The sequence below is a fragment of the Magallana gigas genome, chromosome 5 (assembly GCF_963853765.1).
Source record: "Magallana gigas chromosome 5, xbMagGiga1.1, whole genome shotgun sequence".
NCBI classification, from domain to species: domain Eukaryota; kingdom Metazoa; phylum Mollusca; class Bivalvia; order Ostreida; family Ostreidae; genus Magallana; species Magallana gigas.
Genome location: NC_088857.1, coordinates 32,512,930 through 32,523,659, shown reverse-complemented (window position 1 = coordinate 32,523,659; position 10,730 = coordinate 32,512,930). Strand labels below are relative to the sequence as shown.

Genomic DNA, 10,730 nt, shown 5'->3' with positions numbered 1-10,730 from the left:
CAATGAGAAAAAACATCATACAGAAACAGGCGAATTGGAAAAAAATATATTTATACACACTATAATCTTTTCGGTTTTAAGAAGACCACAATTTGATAGGGAGGGCATTCTTTACATGGGTAGTATTGTTTGAGGTACTGAACCTTTAAAAGCGATATTCAAAAAAGCTTATATAAAGGTTTATTAACAACGCCCATATATTCCTAATTTGGGTTAAACAAATATATTTGCCACAAAAAAAACATTTTCTTCTGTCTCAATAATAATCTCAATAATTCAAAAAGTGAATCCATTTCAAATGAGGTGCACATTAAACAGATGAATATAGAAAATAAGGAGGGGAGAAGTCAATAAACCGGGAAAACGGCATGAAAATATACTATTTCATTTTATCACATTTTTTTGTAAGTTTCATTAATTATATATTTTTTTGGTAAAAAGACATTGGTTAAGTTGCTCATAGTTGCTAACTAGGGCAATAAAGATCTCTTGTTGAGAAACTTAGCTAATGTTGCTTGTCTTTTTTGTTATATGTATAGATAGCACAAGTTTTATTAGTTTAAAGGGATGTGATTGTTTAAAGTGTTTGGTTAAAACCCCGGTTTATTACTTTTAACATGTCGAAGCCGAGCCATTGAGATGCCCCGTTTCATCCTTTAATTGCGAAATAAATCATTTTAAAAGACATTTTTCCATCTATCGACACATAAAGCTCCAAACTACATGTATTACACTCTTTTCTCTTAAGGTATCCGATCCATAATAGACCTAGATTCAATGAATCTGGATGTATAAAAGAAATGTATTGGCTTTACACTCATCAAACATCGACATAATCTGTCTTAAGTATTGACTTTTCCTGTTTTTCCAGAGTTGAACCCCCCCCCCCCCCCCACCCCATTCGCTTTTAACTATAAATATCAATTTTAAGTTTAAGAAATCTATCCAGTTTAAATTTATTTTATACAGTTTTTACATTCCTATTGATTAAATACATCTTTTTCCCAAAGCATTTATTGATATTCTTAGTATTTACAATTTTATTTTCAAAAATATGCTTCACTCTATAGGCCATAATGCAATCTTCATTAAGTTTAATAAATTACTGCTTCGGTAATAACATTATTGAAAATTCTCTTAGTTAATCTTTTTTTCTACTCGAAAATGTTCAAATTAATATCAGATTATTTGATATATATTTGGGTATTCAAGGTCCTAATATGGATCGTATACCTTAAAACCAATGCTGATTTTGACGATAACAGATTGATGGCAAAGTTTTCTTCTTAACAGATAAGAAATATCCGTAGTATCTAACAATGTGGCGCATATGGTTCAAGAATTAGTTTTGGTTTTGGGTTTTCATCTTTTAAAAGTATGTTTTAAATGCATTTTTAGTCAATCATTTATTTAAGAACTAAAAGTAGTAAATTAATGCATTTTAAATGTGTTTAATTTTTTTTCTTGTAGAAATGTTCATGCTTCCTAGCTTGATATGACATGAATTGAGCTAAGAATTACTCTTCGTTATAGCGTTTTAAGTGCGTTTTTAAGTTGGAATGTCAGTTGTCAAGTTTATCTAGAAAGAAGCAGAGCTCACAAATAACAATCTCTTATTTTAACACAAGGCTGGTGTCATGTTTTTGCGTACGTTTGATAAAAATACTAGTAAAAGTAATAATCCTAGAGTTTGTCATTCAAATTTTGTTTGGAGCCGTATGCTATGTATTCAGCATTCAAATCACGACCTGACCTTCTCTTACTGTATCCCGCTTATAACCCAACGGCGTACACTTAAATTTGATTATTCAAAATGGCATAAGGAAACATAATTATAACAATCAAAAACTGAAACATGAAAATACTTCGGACTTTATTGGATATAACCACGACCTGACAAAAATTATCATCTCGTTATACTCAAAGAATAATTCCTTATTTCATAAATCTAAGTAAACACTAAAATAAATCATTTTGATATAGAATACATTCTGAATCCATAACATGTGGAACAGGAGACGTGAATGGCGTTAAAAAGAGGCGGGAAGATATCAAGCTAAGGGTAAACAAGAGATGCTTTGAAAACTTATGCCCCTTCCCTTGCATGCAGCGACCTCTGCGAAGAAATGAACGGAAAGTGCAAGTAATTGGATTGTTCTAAGTCCCTAGTGCATAACTCTGTCACAAATTGCTTAATCATACTCAAAATCACACATGACCTAGATATTATTATAATAATCTGTAAACTAAATCACAATCGATTAAGTGCAACTCTTGCAATGAAAGGGAACTGCAAATAAAAGTAGAATATTTTTAAGTCCAAGGGACATAACTCTGTCGAAGACTGCTAATTCAACTTGACCTAACTATCGTTACGATAAATCTGTATACCAAATTTATTTTCAGTATGTGCAACTCTGTGAAGAAAATGAACGGAAACTTAGTGGACCGAGACACAGACGGGCAGCAGCAAAGCAATATGCCCATCTTTCTTTGAAGAAGGCATAAAAGAAGATAGCTGCGAGAAAGCAGCAACAAAGAAAGACGGAAGGGGGTCCTCCAGAAAGTGTACAGTTTATACAATGGGAAATGGAGGTTTGTTGGTTCATAATTTATAATTGTGTAATGGATCATTTTTATGTTATCCGGTAGTAAACGTGGTGCATGTACCTGTTAATATTATTTTTGTTTTTCATTTATTGCTTGTAAAGTTTGTTTATTTAGTGATGTAATGGAAAATAAAATTAATTTACAGGTATGACACTTATTCCTGAGAAGAGCATTGTGGCAGTAGAGCCGTTGACAGAGATCTAGATTTATTAAATAAAGACACATGTAATTTCAATTTTGTTATGTTTTGCATCTAAAATTATATGAATTCAAATTTTAATAATAATGTCCATACATACTCTGTAAATGAAAATTAAATACGTATCAAATCCCTGTAATGCTTAAAAAATCATGCTTTAAAAATGGTTTGCTTGAGTTCTTGGCTCTATTAAGGGTTTTTTAAAATAGTCATTTGTTAAGGTGGCTCTATACACCACTTTTTGATGACGCAGTACGCAAAAAAGTAAATCTGGAAGTGTGAAATTCCGGTACTGGCTGATTCAATCTGAGGCGAATTGTATGGGGACCGCTCTTTTAAAAAATTTGTTACATGAATAGTCTTAGATTTAATTTGTTAATTGGACAAATCATTACTTACGAGTAATGTGATACCTTCACGTTGTGTTGTATTATTTATCGAAATAAACATCTTACAGCGTAGCGCAGTGGGTTCACTACAAACCTGTAGGTAATGAGTTCGAATCCCGTTGAGGACAAACAAAATTTTTAACTTTCCAAAACTTTCTAAAACGTAATTAGCCATTGACTTTACCCTACTTGAGCCAGCATCAGATGGTAGAGAGAACGTTCTCGTCATGACTGATATTTTTTCGAAGTTTACACAGGCTGTTCCAACAAGAGATCAAAAGGCAACAACAGTAGCGAAAGTTTTAACCAAAGAATGGTGTTTCCGTTATGGAATTCCCAGAAGAATCCATAGTGATCAGGGCAGAAATTTCGAAAGTGCCATAATTCAAGAACTCTGTAAAATTTATAACATTTCGAAAAGTCGAACAACACCGTACCACCCAGAGGGAAATGGTCAAGTTGAGCGGTACAACAGAACAATGCACAATTTACTCCGAACTTTAACAGCGGAACAGAAACGAAAATGGCCTGAATATTTACCTGAACTTGTCTATGTTTATAATTCTACAATCCATTCATCAACGGGTTACACCCCATATTTCTTAATGTTTTGTAGAGAGCCAACACTACCAATTGATCATTTCCTTGGCCTTGGTGACGACAACCCTTCTGCAACGGTGGATGAATACATCGAAAAACAAAAACAACGTATGAGTCACGTTATGGAACAAGCAAAGAAAAATTTAGAAGACAATGCGAAACGGAGAAACAAACATTACAATCGTTCTACAAAACAGAGTGAAATTGCCATTGGATCACGTATTCTACTCAGAAAAAGAGTAATCGGTAGAAGCAAAATTCAAGATACGTGGGATTCAACGCCGTATCGAGTTATTGCTGCTCCAAGTGATAACGTGTACACTATTCAACTTGCTGATGGTTCTGGACCAACAAGAAACGTCACACGAAGAGAAATCCTAGACACGGGTGGAATTGTGTTATCAGAAGATGACAGTGATTCAGCTATTTCTGATTCCGATTCTGAAAGTGAAAACCGTGTGTTTATTCTTAAAAATGTGCAAAATTGTGATCCAGCAAGTGATAATGATGTTGAAGAGACCGAATTGTCTTTACCGGATACATCGGTAGCACCCTCAGTACAACCTAGACGTACAACGCGCAGCACTGTTGGAAAACATTCCAATCTTCACCACTAATTACCAACTTCCGCCATCAGATCTCAAACAGTAACAGAAGATGTACACGATTTTCAACAGTTAAGTCAGGCTGTTGCGAATCTCGGTGCTTCTTTGGCTTCTACACTCACCCAAGCGTGGGCTCAGTATAAACACTAGATTGATTTCTTTTATGTAGAGTATAAATGGTAGAGTGACTGTTTATTATTTATTGATATATTTAATTCAGTAATTTATTCATTGCAGTGTAAAGCAATGTTGAACAGGGGGAATATGTAACAAATGTGTTTAAAAAATATTTATTTTTTTGTATCATTTTCAATGTAGAAAGTATCTATACTTATAAATTAAGGCATTTTGCAAATAAACTATAAAACGCCTGCACCAAAGTACTTGCTTACACCTTTGGTATTTCAACACATGCGTGATGCTGTCCGTTAGGTATAATTGAATTTTAACTGATAAGTTATTATTGTGAAATTAATCAAAAACCTACTTTCATTTTCGATAAACAAGCCCGAAATAGCCATTCGCTTGAGAACTTTCCAGAACGGGGTAACCAAGAACGCGAATGGACTAATTGACGAAAAGTGTAGGACGGGTTCATCGTGCATCGCGGGCAGATACCTTGGATCGGACTTCTATTAATACAAAAGTTAATAAATAAAATGGAACAATTAATGCGATTTTAATATTAATGAAAAGAACTTTCCAGAATAGGGTGCCCAGAAACGGGTTGACTAATTGACATCATGGCCCTATATATAGGGCGAGTTAACATGTCGGCCAGATACTTTGAATCTGACAAGTTTGGTTAAAAATATGTATGCAAATGGATAATAATGCATAACCTAACGTGTTTTAATTTAATTTTATACTTTTTTGTATCACGACAGATGTAAACCTTGGTTGTAAACCTAAGACATAAATTTGTTGAAAAGATAATTGTATTCTACGTAAATGTTTAATAGGGATGCCCCGCCCCCCCCCCCCCCCCATGATTGTTTTTTAAAAACAGTCTTTTATCTGAAGTTCTGATTTTTTATCCCCGTCCGTTCCTCTAAATCTGCAATGCAGTTTGGTTTTTTTTTTATTTCAATTTTAAAGAAAAATGGGACAAAGATAATACAAAAAAGGAACAAAAATATGGTTCAACATATTAAGATTATATGATAATAATGTGTAAAGTGTTAAATCCAGCGATTGAGCGGGGTATCATCTAGTTAGATTAATATAAAAAGTCACAGCCGTGACGGGGTGTCGAACCGCGGACCTATCGTGTGTTAATCGGGTGACTTACCCACTAGCCTATGTGTCACGCTGCTTATATGAGTTTTTTAAAGATAGTCCTTTAGTCAATGGATGTTTTCATATAAGTATTATTTCGATATTTTTCACGCTAAACAAATTAAGATAGTTGTTTTATTGGATAAAACTCCGATTACTTATATTTTTCTTTAATATATATAAATCATTTTTAGATTTTTTGGTAATATAAGATTTTCTTTGTTCTAAAACTTCCGGTCGCTAACTTACAGCCATTTGAAAATTGCTCTCGACCGGGACACATCATTTGAATGTAAGTAAGAATACAACTGAAATTTTATGTCTCTATGTATGCATAACATGATTAGTTGTTAGAATAGCTTATACCTTTATATATGAATTATTTAGGAATGAATTTAGAAGATATAGTTATTTTAAATAGTATCACAGAACGTAAACCGGTTTGATCAATTTGTCAGATTTATAGAATAACATAAAAAGGATTATTTAGGATTATTTATTTATTATTAATATGATACTTAAGAGTATATATGCACGTGGATATTGCATTTTATTTTTTAATTTTAGAAATATTTATAGTATTAGTACAAAACGATATTATTTATTAACAGGTGTGTGTAGCCTACATAGTATAGCCTACGTAGTATAACTACCTATAAGGAGTTACTATACGCTCTGTCCCACCCTTACTTAGGGTATGCATATATTATCATTTGTACTAGCATATTATATTTGATAACTACTGTAAACTATGTCCATATTTATTTGATAATTTCAGTAGTTTGGTACATAATACTTGCATGAATAAGTAGAGAGAAAGAATTATATTTAAATGTTTGCATCTATTTAATTCTTGTTTAATACGAATATATTTTAACAGATAATTTAATACTTACCTAAATTTACGTGCTTATAAATGAAATGTTATATTACGACATGTATAATTACAGTTGAGTAATTATTTATATCATGTATTTGTAGGAACGACACATTTATATATAATATACTGGAATAAAGCGGAATCTCAAAAGTCTGGTTGTTGACATACTAAAAATTGGAATAAACTATGGGTGTATAGAGCCACCATTTTAAAATACATGTAGTCATTTGTTTAAGGATGTGCAGCCATCTTGTACAGTTGAGGATACGAATGTAAACATTTCTTGACCTGGCTTGTTTCTGCCCGAAACTGGCGAAAAATGTTGCCAAAAGATATAAATCCAATAAATATGAAGTTCAACATTTCAGTTTGTTTTAAAAGTATGCATACAAGAAGAGGGCAATTATGTCTTTTTAATCACCCAGAACAGCTGTCGAACTTCGCAGCTACAAACTTATTTTAAAGATTTAAAAATCTGAAAAAATATGGAGGGGGTATATTGTTGTCCTCTCTACAAAAATTTGTAGGAATGGTTAATTCTGCTGAGCTAGCGCTGAAAGCTCAATAGTCAATTATAGATCATTTTATATGTAAAATATCAAAAATTACCAAAGTATTACACCCCATTTCTCATAACTTGAACTATTCTGATTTGATTTTAACAATACTATTGTTCTATTCAATTTTTGATATTCCATTTTTAAAGGTAACCTTTTTATTTATATTATATGAAGTGGACATACTATCGGAGTCTTTAATAGAGCCCGGTTCAAGTGAGACCCTCGCCGCGGAGGACACTTCCCTTGCCTTACATGCTCGCGAAAGAGAGATAGCTGCTCCAAGTAAGTAATTATACACTATTTCTATTCATTTCAGATTCAATTCAGAAAACTCGTTCAATTCAGAAAATACAAACAACACACATGTCTATTAAATGTATATATTTGATTTTATATGCACTTTTTAAACAGTCTGTGCGTTTTTGTACGATTTGAATTTATATCTAATAATCGATGATCATTTACGTCTTTAAAACATGTAGATCATATGACTTTTAAAGTATTTTATTTCTTGATTTCATTAGAAGTTTGAAGTTCATAATTCTCAACTCTCAGATTTTGAAAGACGCAAAGGGTGCGTCTCGCCTTTTTACGGGGATATTCCTCGAGCTTGCGGTTAATTAGGAATCTACCGTTTCCATACGACACAATAGGATTGATATACGTCATTATACGGTGGGATAAGATTGTAAAAAATAACGTTCCTGGTACTGCGGTACCAGTCCCTGTAGGGAATAGGTTGTGGCTTATTGATCTTAATACACAACCTTCCTCAACATTGGTTAAGTTGGAAATCGCCCTCAGAATACTAAAGTTTGTCACATGTCAATGCTTCCTTCACTTTTTGATACATTGTTCTTGTAAATATACACGAAAATACATATTCCTGTCTAAGAAATACAATTGAAATTGTGTAAGGGGGGAAATAAAAGATTTCTTCAGTGATACTTCACTGGAGAAATTGACATGACATCTTTTCCCCATTCGGAATTACTATAAAAACCTCGCACAAATATTCAACGTTATCATACGGGTGTTTTAAAGTCTGCTGCAATGCACAAATCCCTAAGACTACCTTTTTATGGTTGTATATTCAAATCTGCAAGGGTAGAGGGGGCGTTTCAAAACAGATAATCTGAATTTCTTTTATTTTAGTGGAAAAAGGTACTTTGGCACAATGGTATTTATGATCATCGAAATCATAACTTACCCAAAAAGTGGTGAAATCAGATACTTGGGACAGAGCAATGAGTCATTGTGGTTGCCAGTACAGGAAAACAAAATAATTAACAACAAACTGTTTCTAATGGTGCAAAACCACTTAGCGCCGTTTAAGAATTTTAAGATTTCTTAAAACATTTTATGTATATTGACCATTTCTGTGAAATTCGCGAGAGTTATCTTTCCGATGGTGTTGTCAAAATTATACAGCATCTTCATATATGAGCACAAAATCAACGTCGCTGGATGTAACCATTATAAGAGCGTTATTTCAATATCGTGGGTTCTCAGTTTCTTTTAGGACACCAATAGCTATGCACTGAAAATTTTCAAAGCGATCTTAAAACAACCTCCACCTTTTCAATGAACATGATTGTATATAAAAGAGAAAACTTGTTCGGTGTTTTTATTTTTTTTTTTAGCATGGCGCTTTCAGACTTCAAGGATTATGTTTTTCATAAATTTTCTTATCAATCACATCATTGAATACATGAAAAATTGGAGTTATTGATTATTATAGTGGTAAAATATTATGGCATAATGAATTAAATATTCATAATTTTACGATTAATTTTATAGAAATTTTGTTATATAATCATCTATGGATATTTTCCTGATTATTTCAAACCAAATTAAGTTAAATGATAAAGTCACAAATTTAAAGTGACAGAGTGCAACATCCCTATTTTGTTTTGTGATGTTTACTTTATAAAGATGAAGGGCTCAGGTGGTACAATTTCGAACGGATGGAGGTTTATTATTTCACAAGTCGTGGAATTATTCAAGAATGGTCTATTTTGAACAATATTAATTATGAATAAAGCGTAATTTAACGGAATAAATTATAATACCTGTTTATCAAAATCACATTCCTTTCTCTTACAATCGACCCGTGACACTGATAAGAAAAATCAATTCGGCCATAATCTGGCCTGTCGCTCTACCCCTAAATCACGTTTATCGGTCCTGTCCCTAGACTTTCGTGTTGCTTCGTGTTACAGCTTAACATGATAAAAAGTTTCTTATCAGCTAACTTTAAGAGATATGACGATCCCAGGTTATTAAAAAATTGAGATAAAAAGAACCCAGCTCTATTCTAAAATCAAATTCCTTTCCATGAAATATGCACCATAGCTACTTCTTTATCTTGAATGAACAAATACAGGTAAGGTACATTTTACCCCCAAACAGACCCCAATTCATAGTGATTTTCAAGTTTCAAATAAATTCATCCAATTTTTGGAATTGAATTGTGTATAACTTCTTCACTGAGATTGAAAATGAGGCAGCAACATATTTTGATTATAACAATTTTAATTCGATTTAAAAGTTTTATTAATTATCATTTTAGAATTTAAAGGATATCATTGTTCAAAACGTTATAATATAGGTTATATCGCCGCGACATAAATTAACGTCTAGTTTAATATCTGAAAGTAAGTCGAGATGTGAATTGAAATTTTCAAGCTATTGTTCAAATCTATATGACGTAAATTCGTCCTATAATTTATTACATGTCAAATGAAAATCAATACTTCGATTTTAAAGGTGTCCGACGGTTGAATTTATATTAATTTTTTACGAAAAAGATAATCAATGAATGCCAGTTTTAACACAGGGTCGGCGAACAAATGAAAATTAAAAAATGATGCTCAAACTTATTAACTACTTAACATATAAAAATGTTATAAAGTTTTATCAGATTTATTAATATCTATATGTAAAAAAGATAATTTTGCGTTCATAAAACAACACGGATATTATAATAATAATAATACTAATGAATAATAAGTATTTTATGACTTAAAACTTAAAATGTGTTTGTTTTCAATCGTTTTTCTTCATAAGGGTTCTTGTATGAAATGACAATATTTGTATAATAGTTTCCGAACGTTTTGCGTTAATTCGCGAAAGTTACACATTTATTCACGAAATTTTCGCGTTAATTCGCGAAAGTTTTGCGTTTATTTGCGAAAGCTTCGCGTTTTTTTGCGAAAGTAACGCGTTATATCGCGAAAGTTTTGCGTTTATTCGCGAAATTTTTTTTTTTACCTACGAAAATGAGCTCGATTGGCTTTCGTGCAAACCACATCAGTTCGTGCAGTTCGTAATTTTGTTAGGTTGCTAATACCTTCGATCGATCGATTAACTGGTTTAAACTGGAATGTGTGGAATTAAGCCGTGTTAGTTTCTACAGAACAATGATTCCAATCGGGTGTTTTAGAAAATAGGGGAGAAAATTCTAAGCGGGTGTAAATATAAAATTATACAATCAGATCTTCACAGTAAGAAGGTACATGTAGTTCACTTGACATGTAGAATTCATCACAGTAATACTGATCACAAAATAAAAAAATATTGTGTAATAAATAAAAGAAACAAAAAAGA

General features: G+C 32.3%; 1 long non-coding RNA gene across 1 annotated transcript; it reads left to right on the top strand.

The window, feature by feature from the left end:
- Positions 1-1,506: 1,506 nt before the first annotated feature.
- Positions 1,507-2,845, top strand: LOC109618521 (uncharacterized). The gene is made up of 2 exons (XR_002199394.3): positions 1,507-2,595; positions 2,756-2,845. It is a non-coding gene; the product is annotated as an uncharacterized lncRNA (long non-coding RNA).
- The last annotated feature ends 7,885 nt before the right edge of the window (positions 2,846-10,730 follow it).